A 14,161-nucleotide genomic window follows, 5' to 3' on the forward strand; every position below is an offset into this window, starting at 1 on the left:
ACCGTAAAATATGAGACAATTTTGGCCGAATGAATGACGATACAGTAGTTTGGTTCGAGTCGTAAGCTTAGCAGTTAAGCTTTATCAGGTAGCCATTGCTATGTGTCAGGCGCTCCGTCCGTATTTATACGGGTACCCTTCCTTTTTCACGTGCTTTGTTTGGTTGAATTGATTGCTTATTTTTCTTTGATCTGATAAGTGCCGTTTTCTTTGTTATAGGTGTTTACGTCACTCTAAGCTGAAAATTCATTACTGTACTGGGTCATGCATTGTTTGTTGCATTCCGATAATGAGTGTTTACAACCTGTCACCGCTCGCGGCATCGCTTGCTTTTGTGCGCGCTACCGCTGCTTTAAAAAAGAGAGAGAGAGAGAGAGAGAGAGAGAGAGAGAGAGAGAGAGGAATCGCTTCATTAGCGAAACAATGGCAAGAGACTGCTATTTGTTGTTACTTACACTGATGCTTTCTTTGATAATGATCAACAAGAACCAAATAATAGACTGCGTATGATAGAAGATGTTCTGAATGAGAGTTTAGCGAAAATTTTTCTTTGTTTCAAAATCTTTGCAGACGCCTCTTTAGTACGTTACATTCTGCACAGAAATTAGAGTCATCTTAGATTTAAAAATCTAGTCAATTGCCGTGCTTCATTTCTGACTGTATCACTATTAGGCATAAGAATAATACGAATATATACAGGACATGATATGTATATTCTTCCGCGTTTGCTGTTGTCTCACTCTAGTTTCGTAGTTTATTAGGCAGACAGGATTCAAATGAGATAGCAGCAAACACGAAAGAATACATGGCAAAATGTTTATATTCATATTATTCTTATGGTGAAGAGAATACTGCATGTGATTCACAATTCATAAAAGTTCCTATTAGCAACCATCTCTTCTCACAGGTAGGAAAAAATTCAGAACATAGAGTTGGCCATATTGACAAACATCCAAAACAGTCTTGCCAGTTGGATTTTCGTAGTACAATTAAATGCTGCTACTTTCGAAGATGAACAATACGGAATTTGTATTTACTTCATTGGATAATGTATGAAAATGCAGTGGTCGAAACTCAGGGCGGAGAAAAACTGACGCAGAGGTTTCGGTGCCAGTATTTATCTTTGTGCCTGCAAAGCATGCCAGTGTAGCGCTACATATATTCGACAGCAGAAGTTAGTTGTGGTGGCACCTACCAACATTTTTAAGAACTTCCGCTTACTTTGCACTCGATTCTAAGCTGCAGGCAGTTTTTTTGATTACAAAAACCGGAAAAAAAGTGTGGCTTAGATTCGAGTAAATACGGTAATGTGGACAGAGGTGTGATTGGAGCCATCAAAACTCCTGGAGGTTGACACCTCGACTTGAGGAGGACCTGGTGAAACAAATGGGAGAGTACATGTTGAAGTTGCGAAGGAAGGAGGATAGTGTGTCTTGCTTCTCAATCTAAATCATGAAGATATCATCACTGAACTTCAACCAGACCAGGATTTGGAGTTTTGGAAGGCTAGGAAGGTTCCCTCTAGATGGCCCACAAATAGATTGACCAAGGAAGGTGTCATGCAAGTGCCCATGGCTGTGCCAGATTTGTTTATAGACCTTCACTTCAAGAAGTAGTAGTTTTGGGTCAGGCTACAGTTTGTGTGAGGGGATTTGAAACCTGAAGCACAATAAGAGAGGGGAGTGTTCGGTAGCAGCAAGGCTACAGGCATGAGGGATGTTGGTGAATAGAAATGTGACTACTACTGCAGTGACGAGGTGGGATACTGGAGATACAGGGGTAGGGATGGTGGGGAGTTGGTGAAGGATGTGGTTAATACCTCTAACGTGGGTAGATAGGGTTTGGGGAACTGGTTGGAGGTGTTGGTCAACAAGAGCTAAAATTCTAGAGGAGCAGAATAACCAGCTACAGTGGGGCATCAAGTAGTGTTGGTCTGCACATTTGGCAGCAACTAGGCAAGTAGGTAAGGGCAAGTAGGTAAGAGGTTCTGGGATGGGCTGAAGTACAGGGTGATTCAAAAAGAATACCACAACTTTAGGAATTTAAAACTCTGCAACGACAAAAGGCAGAGCTAAGCACTATCTGTCGGCGAATTAAGGGAGCTATAAAGTTTCATTTAGTTGTACATTTGTTCGCTTGAGGCGCTGTTGACTAGGCGTCAGCGTCAGTTGATGTTAAGATGGCGACCGCTCAACAGAAAGCTTTTTGTGTTATTGAGTACGGCAGAAGTGAATCGACAACAGTTGTTCAGTGTGCATTTCAAACGAAGTATGGTGTTAAACCTCCTGATAGGTGGTGTATTAAACGTTGGTATAAACAGTTTACAGAGAATGGGTGTTTGTGCAAAGGGAAAAGTTCTGGACGGCCGAGAACGAGTGATGAAAATGTAGCACGCATCCAGCAAGCATTTGTTCGCAGCCCAGGAAAATCGACTCGCAGAACTAGCAGAGAGCTGCAAATTCCACAATCAACTGTATGGAGAGTCCTACGAAAAAGGTTAGTTATGAAACCTTATCGTCTGAAATTGGTTCAAGCACTGTCTGCAGCTGATAAGATTAAAAGAATCGATTTCTGTGATCTTATCCTTGCTCAAATGGAAACAGATGAATCTTTCGTTTCAAAGATTGTGTTTAGTGATGAAGCAACTTTCCACACTAACGGGAAAGTCAACCGTCACAATGTCTGTATATGGGGCACTGAGAATCCGCGGGGAAACAACTCAGTATGAACGTGACTCGCCTAAGGTGAATGTTTTCTGTGCCATTTCAGCCAATAAAGTTTTTGGTCGCTTTTTCTTCGAAGGTGCTACTGTAACTGGACTACAGCATCTGGAGATGTTAGAGAATTGGCTGTTCCCTCAGCTCAAACAAGAAGCACAACAATTCATGTTTCAGCAGAATGGAGCGCCACCACATTGGCACTTATCTGTCCGTAACTACCTGAACGTCAACTACCCGAGGCGATGGATCGGCCACCAGGCAGCCCGTGACAGAGCACTTCATCACTGGCCTCCAAGAAGCCCTGATCTTACCCCCTGCGATTTTTTCTTATGGGGGTATGTTAAGGATATGGTGTTTCGACCGCCTCTCCCAGCCACCATTGATGATTTGAAACGAGAAATAACAGCAGCTATCCAAACTGTTACGCCTGATATGGTACAGAGAGTGTGGAACGAGTTGGAGTATCGGGTTGATATTGCTCGAGTGTCAGGAGGGGGCCATATTGAACATCTCAATTTGTTTTTGAGTCAAAAAAAAAAAACCTTTTTAAATACTCTTTGTAATGATGTGTAACAGAAGGTTATATTATGTTTCTTTCATTAGATACACATTTTTAAAGTTGTGGTATTCTTTTTGAATCACCCTGTATTTCAGTAACCCTGTATTTCAGTAGGGATGGAATCATTATGGTAGAACTTTTATTTGAAGGAGTCAAGACAGTTGGCAGAAGCCTTCTGTCATGCTCATCAAGACAGTTGTGGAGCCTTTGTCTGCAAAGGAGCATTATTAGGTCAGGATCTGTTGAGAGGTTGTGTATGGTTGTCCTTTTGTCTGCTGAAAGGTTTTTGTTCTTTGGAATGGACTTGAGGAAGGATGACGACACCAAGTTGGATGTAAGGAGTTCCTGGAAGGTGATACCAGTTAGATGGAAATATTAAAGTTGGATGGTGATATGAACTGTGTGAGGCTTCACGTTAGCTTTCGTTGGAGGAGTTGGTGGCAAGTGTTTCCACTGTACAGAATGGCAGAAGGAAAGTGGGTCTTTGACAAGTCCATCATGGTTATACTTCCGTGTGGATCTGACAATGAAGCCTATGGAGAGGACTGAGAATTACGTGGGATAGAGGTTTTTGGTGGAAAGATTAACAACAGTGTTTTGTGGGTCTGACTGGGTTCTGGATTTTTTGGAGTGTCGAGAGGGAGTTTTGGAGGATGTGGTAAACTGGAAAAGGTCAGCTAAGCAAGATCTGTATCCTATGAGTGGTGGAGCAGGATGTCAACAGGTTGGACAATTTATGGGAATGGTATCTGGAATTCTCTTCCAGGTACTGGAGAGCAAGGGTTTCAAATGGTTCAAATGGCTCTATGCACTATGGAACTTAACATCTGAGGTCATCAGTCCCCTAGACTTAGAACTACTTAAACCTATCTACCCTAAGGACATCACACACATCCATGTCCGAGGCAGGATTTGAACCTGCGATGGTAGCAGCAGCGCAGTTCCAGACTGAAGCGCCTAGAACCGCTCGGTCACAGCGGCCAGCGCAAGGGTTTCCATTTTGGAGACTTTGTGTATGTAGTGAGGAAGTGATTCTGAAGTGTCAGGTTTGTGAGTGACTGGCGATGACTTAATTCTGTCAGATTCCATGACTGATTTGTTCTCCCACCTGCTTCACATGGTCCTCCTCAACCCAACATGCCAGCTTCCTAGATCCTGACAACCTCTCTGATGGCTCTATCCACATGTGTGCACTGTGTTTCGTTGTTGTAAATGGTGCATTTCCAAATGCAATTCAAGTTATATTTTGGTTTTTTCTCCACACTAAAAAATTCCTCTCTTATAGTCTGGTGATCCATGCATGGTTTTTCTGCCGTGGCAAGAGCTCCGTTGCCCAGTGTGCTGAAGGCCTTACAAAGGCCTTCATTAGAGGCATTGAACCGTAAACCTAGCACCCAAAAAAATTTCCTGTGTCACATCCTCACAGACCCCTAATGCTCCCACTATCCCAAGTATCAGCTACTAAGGCGTGCAACCCCCCCCCCTCCCAAAAGTCACCAAGTGTCGCCCTCTATTGGAACAATGAGCCATACTGTTCGTTAGCACTTTGATTATCTGTAGTATCGCGGAATAGTAAAGACTTGGAAATGTGGAATATTGTTAAAGTTTCGTTGCCTATGCCGAGAGCCAGAGGCAGTAAGTTAGCTAAGAGGATTGCACATATATCGGAATGTGTTGTCACGCAGGGGGGCAATGGCCTGGTTACACACAGCAGTCGAGAGAGAATTCCTTAGCACGCGGGTTTGTGTTAGACGGAGACTTTCGTAGAGTGCAAGACAGAGGTATAGCGTCAGCTGTACTGCATTTCACAACTTCGCGTAAGTCTACCGCAACAACACGTAACTCTGTCGCAAGAACACCTAAGGGGCGAGTACGACAGATGAATCAGCAGTATAAGTGGAACGAATGCGGTCATTACAAACGAGCATGACGTCAGGACGTCGCTCGTGCTTCCTTTAAATACGCCAGCTTTGATAGCAACAAGGCACTCGCACTCGCAGTTAGATGTGTACTGGGTCACTGCGTAGCAGTCAGCTCGGTGATCGACATGTCGACATGTTAATCTTTATTACGGAGATGTTGCAGTAAGGGCGGCCCATCCAGCAGCAGACGTGTGGGGACAGTACCAGCTCTGGTCCTCTCTGCTGCCGCTGTCAATCATCAACCCAGGATTAGCAGACATCGCGGCAGACTCGCTTGCCGCCAATGCTGACCACATGAGTGAGCCGTCGTCAAGATCATGCGGGGCCTAGGCCCTGTGCATCTGCCGTCACAACCGGGTGAGCCGACGATGTTGGGGGACTGCAGCCCATTCCGCCCGTCCACCACGGGCGAGCCACCAGGAGGAGCAAGGAAGAAGACGGGGTGGGATAGAGTACACTCTGCACTACAAGAACGCTTCTAGTGCCGACAGTGCCAGGGACTCCAACCCGGAGCCTCTACGCACAGCAGCCTGCTGTCTGGCGCGAGCCAGCCGGCCAGTCGGGCACTGCCAGCCATGCGCGACCGAAGTAAGGACATTCCTCCGCTACGTCACAGCACACGGCACTGCGCTAGCAAGACTGTGTGGCCCGGATCTGGTGTCATCGCTACGAGTCACTGAGGACTTGGGGAAGGTCGTTGATATCACCAAGCCACATTGTACTCTGCAGGAATAAAGGTGTTATGAATTAATAATGTTTCTTTGGCGTTTCTGACGCTTCTACAGCCATTTCCTAGCATCCTGACAACTGGAGAGGTCACCGCTCGGCCATCCAGTGCACTGTAGGCGACCGGGACCACCAGGGCGCCTACATATCTGTCATCACACCACGAAATGAGAGACATCTTACCAGAGATCCTTCCACCCCTTCTGAAGTGGTGTTTTGTCGTCCACCCAACCTATACAACATCCTAGTCCATTCCTAAACCACTCTGATCCACAACCCCTTTCAATAGGGATCACATCCCAGTGAAAGACTGATGCAGGACCTGCCCAATCCACCCACTCATCACAACCCACTGCCATCCTTTGATAGGCTTATCCTGTCCTACTGGAGGCCAGGACACTTGTAAAAGCAGACATGTTGTATACCAACTCTGTGCCATCACTGCACAGCTTTTATGTCTGTAAGACAACCAAACAGCTACGCATCGGGATAAATGCACACTGCCAAACTGTGGCCAAAATCAAGGCTGACCATCTGGTTGCACACACAACATGCAGCTGAGCATAACATGCTGAATTTCAGTGGCTGCTTCACAACCCAGGCCATTTGGAGTCCTCCCCCCGCCACTATCTTTCCTGAGCTACACGGGTGGGAATTACCTTGGCAACGTATCCTTTGCTCCTACAACATTTCTTGGCCTCTACCTTCAGTAATTAACAAAAAATGGAAAAGAAAAATCTGATTTTTTCCAGATTTCCCTGTTCAAAATACACTTTTTCCATGTTAAGAGACAGTATACTTTCCCTTGGAATTTTATCAATCCTATCAATGGCTACGGTTTTATACAGCGGCATAGAACTTTCCGGCACTGTAGAAAACAAAACCCTGCAAAAATATGATCTGGGAAGATCTTTGATGTTCAGCAACATGTATGCTGCATATTTTTGTATTACAATATGCTGCATATTTTTGTATTACAATATGCTGCATATTTTGGTATTATGAAAGTACAAATTTGATTCCAGAGATGGTGATGCCCTTTTGTAAGCCAATCATAGCTCATGTCACGTGATCCTCTCTGCCAATGACAGCAGATATTCAGAGCATATGACATGGGATGTAGTTAGCCTCAGCCAATAGCAACATCACTGTTAAGTAACATGAACACACAAATATGAAACGTTAATGATTTAAATCAATGTACACAATGTACCTACAAGAAATGCTAAGCTTTCACATGTATTTTTGTGTGTTGCACTTTAACCCTTTGAGTACTGCAGACGTGATATGCCGTGGCGCTCCACCTTGCTGCGGGGCCTGTGGACGTTGTTTGCTGCTGAAATGGGCTTTCCCATGGGCCCTGCAGACGGCATTCGCCACGCAGCCTGGCCAGTACTTGAGTCCTATGACGGCTTATACCGCAGCCGGTTGCACTGGCTGTGGGCCTGCTGATGTCAATAGCCGCTCAGGGCTACATGCCGGCCTGTCGCAAGTTCTTTTGATCGGTGCACTCCCTGGGATGGATTTACCCTATTTGTTGTTCTGTGCCACTGCCCTGCTACATGAGAAACGCTCTGCTACGGATTCCGCAGTTGCTATTCGACATTCGTGCTAGCGGATTCATGTGATCTTCTGCATTCTTCTTCTGTGGTGTCGTTTAGCTATCTGCCATTTCATCAGGATTTTTAGAGTGCTGTCACTTTTGAGTTCCATATACAAATGGTACATCAGCGTCGTTGCACTGACGAACAGATATTGGAGATTCTGACAAGGAGTGACAGTGAGTGTAGCATCTTCAATGAATGTAGTGACAATGAAGATTCATCAGAAGAATCTCGTAGTAATAAACCTCCACATACGAGCGGCGTCTGAGAGATGGCACCACCGGCGCGTATCGAGGCCATGTTTAGTTAGTACCATCTTTGAAAAGACAACACCAAGTTTCAGCCATATTGATCTATTTCTTTGCATTTGGTGTTCGTGTGAATCAAGGAAGTCGAGTCAGTGTCAAAAAATGGATGAAAAAGAATATCGTGTGGTGATTAAACATTACTTTATGAAAGGCAAATGCCTCAGGAGACTAAAGAGAAGCTTGATAAACATTGCAGTGACTCTGCACCTTCGATTAGAACAGTTTATAAGTTGTTCCAAAATTTTAGGAATGGCCATATGGGCCCATGTGATGCTGAACGTTCTGGGCACCCAGTGGAGGTTATGACTCTGGAAATCATTGATAAAATCCATGATATGAAGATGGATGACAGAAGAGTTAAGGTGTGTGAGATTGGCAGTGCAGTGGGCATCTCAAATGAAAGGGTACATAATATTTTGCACACACATTTGGACATGAGAAAGCTATCCGCAAGATGGGTTCCACGATTGCTCACGCTTGACCAAAAACGGAATCGTGTGACTTGTTTCAAGGATGATTTGCAGCTGCTCAGGAAGAATCCACAGGACTTTAAGCATTGTTTCGTCACTGTGGATGAAACATGGATATATTACTATACTCAGAACAAACAAGTGTCTAAACAATGGGTTACCAAGGGAGACTCTGCACCAGAAAAGGTGAAGACCATACAGGTGCATATTATTCATTGTTATTGGACCATCTGAAAACCGAGCTGCAAGAAAAACGCCAGCGATTGGACCGCAAAAAAGTCCTTTTCCATCACAATGCACCAGCACACACCTCAGCAGTTGTGGTCGCAATTATTGGAAAGAGGATTGCAACTCGTTTCACATCCCACCTATTCTACAGACTTTGCTCCCTCTGACTACTATTTGCTCCCCAATTTGAAGAAATGGCTGGCGGGACAAAGATTTTATTCAAACGAGGAGGTGACTGCAGCAACTAATAGCTATTTTCCAGACTTGGACAATTCCTATTATTCGGAAGGGATCAACAAATTAGAACATCGCTGGACGAAGTGCATAGGTCTAAAAGGAGACTACGTCAAAAAATAAAAAAGGTTTACCCCAAGCACGTAAGTAGTTTTTATTTTTGTGCGGACTTTTCAAATGCCCCTCGTACTTCACCTAGCAGAGCTTGCCAGGACAGTTCTTCTTTAGAGTCTGAAAATAAAAGACAAATCAACCCGTAAAAGGCCACTCCACAGTGAGAATGAGAAGTCTGATGGGCACAAACGTGATTTCAGTCCAGTACTTCATGCATCTGATGACTCATCTTCAGGACATAATTGCCAGCTAGCGCCTGATTCAAGTGTTCTATCCTTTTTCATGCTATTTCTATCAAAATATCTGTTGATATTTGTAGCACTTTAAACGAAGCGATTTTTCACTTTCACCATGGCAAATTCGTCTGAATGCGTTCATTCTTGGCTATCCACCTGGAAAGATACAGGTTTTGAGGAAATGTATAGCTTCATTGGTATTTGACTTCTCATGGCTCGTGTTAAAAAGTTGAGAATAAAGGAATACTGGTCCAGAGATGAACTTCTGAGTACTCTAATTTTTGGCGAAGTTATGTCTCGTGACTGTTTTATGTTACTTTTGAGAATGTTGCATTTTAGTGACAACTCGGTCAATCATAGAGATGACAGTTTGTTTAAAATTAGGAAAATAACTGACACAGTTCGTGTGGTGTTCCACAGTGCATTTAATCCATACAAAAAACTCATGTCAATGAAAGTCTATTATTGTTCAAAGGTCTCTCATCTTTTTAAACAATGCATTCCTTCAAAACGAAGTATATTTGGAATCAAAACATTCGTGCTGTGCGACTGTAGAACTGGATACATCTTTGATTTCATTGTATTCACAGGCACAACAACAGAAATTGAAGTCCATAATTTGGGGAATTCTGGTGATATTGTGGCAACACTAATGAAGCAATACCTTGAACGTGGACTTACCCTGTATGTCGACAATTGGTATACAAGACCAGCCTTGTTCCTCTGGCTTCACAACCAGAGAACAGCAGCATGCGGTACTGTACGTAAGAACAAGCACAACTTTCCAAAGCTACAAAAGAAACAAACGAGAAGGAGTTGAGCTTATGTCAACTGACGCAATGCTTGCCATCAAGTGGTGCGACAAGAGAAGTGTTGGTTGGTTGGTTGTGTTGGGGAAGGAGACCAGACAGCGAGGTCATTGGTCTCATCGGATTAGGGAAGGACAGGGAAAGAAGTCGGCCGTGCCCTTTGAAAGGAACCATCCCGGCATTAATCAGGATGGCCGGACGCGGGATTGAACCGTCGTCCTCCCGAATGAGAGAAGTGTTCATGCTGACTACCTGCAACACTACAGAAATGCGTGACACAGGAAGGACAGACAGGATGACTGGCGAAAAAGTAATGAAGCTGCAATGTGTTGTTGATTACAATGCAAATATGGGAGCAGTAGACCACTACGATATCCTATTAAACTCTGTTGCATCTGTGTGTAAATCTGTTAAATGGTAAAAAAAGTTCCCCCCGCAGGTACACGAATTAGGCGGTCCCAAGGGCAGGCTTGACACAGCCAGTCGCACACGTCGGTGCAACACTCAATGGGTTAAAATGTATCACATGAATGTGCCACGAAATTTAAAATGATAACACAAATGTCTGGTCTTCTGGGATCGAAATTCTTCTAAGTGGGTGGTCCTCAAAGAGAGTCAAATGCTCTGTGACATAAAAAATTCATTGCAAATTCTCATACATAACATAATTCATGTTGTGTAAAAGGAAATTCACTTTACAGTAATGCTTCTCAAACCACCATTTACAATATTTGCCTGTGACCTGTTAGAAATAGGTTCATTTCAGCAGTTGCCAGAGAGCACAAAAAAAAACAGGCGTTGCTGTGCGTGCACAGCTACGATGAGGGAGGAAGCATATATGTTTATGAGTATAAAGCAGTAAGAGATCTTACATTATGTCTAAAAGAAACAGGACACAAAATGCACAATTTGGTTTTCAGTGCTCAGTCGTATGTCCAGATTCCCAATGAAGTACACCCCAACCTGATATTAAGTTTTTCATTGCGGTTTTCAGGATGTAAATTTTCTTGGAGTAGAAGTACTTTATCATATCATGTTTGGTTCTTTGTTATGGCATAATGCTATACATGCAAGAACATGAAAGCATGCATTTGAAATTCAGCCAACAGTTGACACAAGCCAGTATTGTTGAATGAAACACTTCGTTTCAAATAAATTAATTGCCTCAGTGAGAAAGATTAATAACAGCCAAATTTCTTTAGCAACAAACATAAATAACTTCATTGTTTTGCAAGGCGATTAGTGCTTGACTGCCAGAAACCTGGAAATAAAATCAAATCAGAAAACTGAACTAATAACATATTTTAACCTTCCATAATTATGTGAATGTATTTTAATTCACTTGATAGCTCCCAGCCACAAAAATCTATTTTTTTTTTCATTTGACGTGAGACCTGTAAACAAAGAGGAAACAGCAAAATCACTAAATGTAAGCATGGATCACATGGAGACTAACAGACTTACCCCCCCCCCCCAAACAACTACTCAAGACTGCTCTGCGCATACACAAATCTGGCAGCTTGGGCACACCATAAAATTTTTTCCTGTTAGCATCCAGCTGCTTGCTGCTACTATCAATACAGCTAACAGCAACACTTCCAGCAGCCAGAAGCAGAAGAAGGTGCTGCTCATACATGACTCTACAGCACAAGCACATAAGCCCGCTGGCAACTGCTCCAATGAACCTAATGTAAACAGTTGTGTCATCACACTCATTGGAAGCCATTTGTTGTTATGAAGTATCGCACAGTCTTCATCCTAAAGCCTTTGACATTTTTTGCTGTTAGCACACACTAGTGTGTGCACTGTGTTTCGTTGTTGTAAATGGTGCATTTCCATTGCAATTCAAGTTATATTTTGGTTTTTTCTCATTTATGTTTTACTGCTGCAGTATTATTCTGCAGTAGCGGGATACAGTAATATTCTTTGCTAGAGTACCAGTTCTTACCAGTCAAAATTACAAAAAAAAATTGACTGAAGACTGAAACAGTGAAAAACTCCCAGAATTCCAAAAAATTACCAGGTTTTTCCCAGTTTTCTCCTAGATGAGAAAGTTCCTGGGTTTTTCCCAGATTTTCCAGTCATCCCAGGGCATATACAACCTGTCCACTGTCCCCCACCATTCACCCAACAGTTTCCCCTTCCTCCATCCTTCCACCCCCTCCTAGTTCGTGCCCCTGGTCACCTTCATTGTGTGCCCCCTCCCTTCTGATTTCAACATCTATGCATCAAATGCCTAGCCTATGGTACCTTGGCACCTGTCCCTCCCACATTCCTACCAGCCAACTAGCTACCTCCCCCAGAGCCACTAGCTACCCACCCAAACCCCTCTTCCTGCCTTCTACACCTCCCCCTCTCTACCCACCCCACCTAGCACAATCCTCCCTAACCCTACATTATTTCATGTATCTGCAGTCCTGGCATTGTGCATCCAGTCGACACGATGTAGGGGACTGTGCGTATGTAAGTACATGTGCGTGTGCATGTGCACGCATGCGCTCTCTCTCTCTCTCTCTCTCTCTCTCTCTCTCTCTCTCTCTCTCTCTCTCTCCGTGTGTACTCTTACTCTAGCTCAAGAAAGGATTTACTCTGCAAGCTCTGATGTATTCTTTGTTTTGTATATCTAAGGCAATACTTCTGCTTTTTGGTGAGTGGTCTTTATGCCTTAAAGTATTTAAATTCTATCAAAACTTACCAGTCAATAATTCTTCCTCTGTTCTATGGCCTGATGCCCATAAGAGTTGCATATTATTTTAGCAAACTTTTTCTATCGAGAATTTCTTCTGGTCAACTCTAAAGTTTACCCCAGTGTTTCTTCTATTTCCACTACCCAATTATCTTAAATGTTTTTTCATCATTATGCTCCTTATTCTGTGATCCCTGTGGTTATTATTAAATAGCCTATGTGAAGCATCTACAGTTCCATGCTTTAATGTAAGTACTTACCTTTGACAACTATTTGCCATCAGCTCTTCTCTAGAATGTCTATATATATAGCTAATTTCATTTCCGAGTGACTTCTTCCCGTTCACTTTCAACATTTTTACTTTTTCATTACATATTAAATCTAGTATCTCAACTATTATTCGTAATGTTTTTTTGAATACTAGTACCTTTACTGCTGCATTTTCAACAAATTTAAGGCTATTCCATCAGATCTTTAAACATATTTTGTTAGGTCAATGATATTATCACGAGTTTCTTCAATGTCCTTATCATCCACACCCTTGGTTGGTATGTACATATTTGTTTTGCTGTTGTCTTCAGTTGAGAGACTGGTCTGATACAGCTCTCCATGCTACACTATCCTGTGCAAGCTTCATCTCCAAGTACCTACTGCAACCTACATCCTTCTGAATCTGCAAAGTGTATTCACCTCTTTAGTCTCCCTCTACAATGTTTACCCTCCACTCTGCCCTCCAGTACTAAATTGGTGATCCCTTGATGCCTCAGAATATGTCCTATCAACCTATCCCTTCCAGTCAAGCTGTCCCACTAAGTCCTCTTCTCCCCAATTCTGTTCAGTACCTCCTCATTAGTTATGTGATCTACCCGTCCGATCTTCAGCATTCTTCTGTAGCACCACATTTCAAAAGCTTCTACGCTCTTCTTGTATAAACTATTTATTGTCCATGTTTCACTTCCATACATGGCTACACTCCATACAAATACTTTCAGAAACGACTTCCTGACACTTAAATCTATACTCTATGTTAACAAATTTCTCTTCTTCAGAAACGCTTTCCTTGCAATTGGCAGTCTACATATTATATCGTCTCTACTTTGACCATTATCAGTTAGTTTGCGCCCCAGATAGCAAAACTCATTTACTACTTCAAGTCTCTAATTTCCTGATACAATTCCCTCAGCATCACCTGATTTAATTCGACTACATTCCATTATCCTAATTTTCCTTTTGTGATGTTCATCTTATATCCTCCTTCCAAGACTGTCCATTCCGTTCAACTGCTCTTCCAGGCCCTTTGCTGACTGACAGAATTACAATGGCATTGGCAAACTTCAAAGTTTTTATTTCTTCTCCATGGATTTTAATCCCTATTACAAATTTTTCTTTTGTTTCCTTTACTGCTTGCTCAATATATAGATTGAATAACATTGGGGATAGGCTACAACCCTGTCTCACTCCCTTCCCAATCACTGTTTGCCATCTCGACTAATATAGCTGCCATCTGGTTTCTGTACAGATCGTAAATCGCAATTCACTCCCAGT

The 14,161-nt window shown here is 43.0% G+C and overlaps 1 protein-coding gene across 3 annotated transcripts in view; it reads right to left on the reverse strand.

The window, feature by feature from the left end:
* Positions 1–14,161, reverse strand: part of LOC124775103 — a 227,946-nt gene that overhangs the window by 58,186 nt on the left and 155,599 nt on the right. The window lies entirely within an intron of this gene.

The sequence above is a fragment of the Schistocerca piceifrons genome, chromosome 2 (assembly GCF_021461385.2).
Source record: "Schistocerca piceifrons isolate TAMUIC-IGC-003096 chromosome 2, iqSchPice1.1, whole genome shotgun sequence".
NCBI lineage: Eukaryota > Metazoa > Arthropoda > Insecta > Orthoptera > Acrididae > Schistocerca > Schistocerca piceifrons.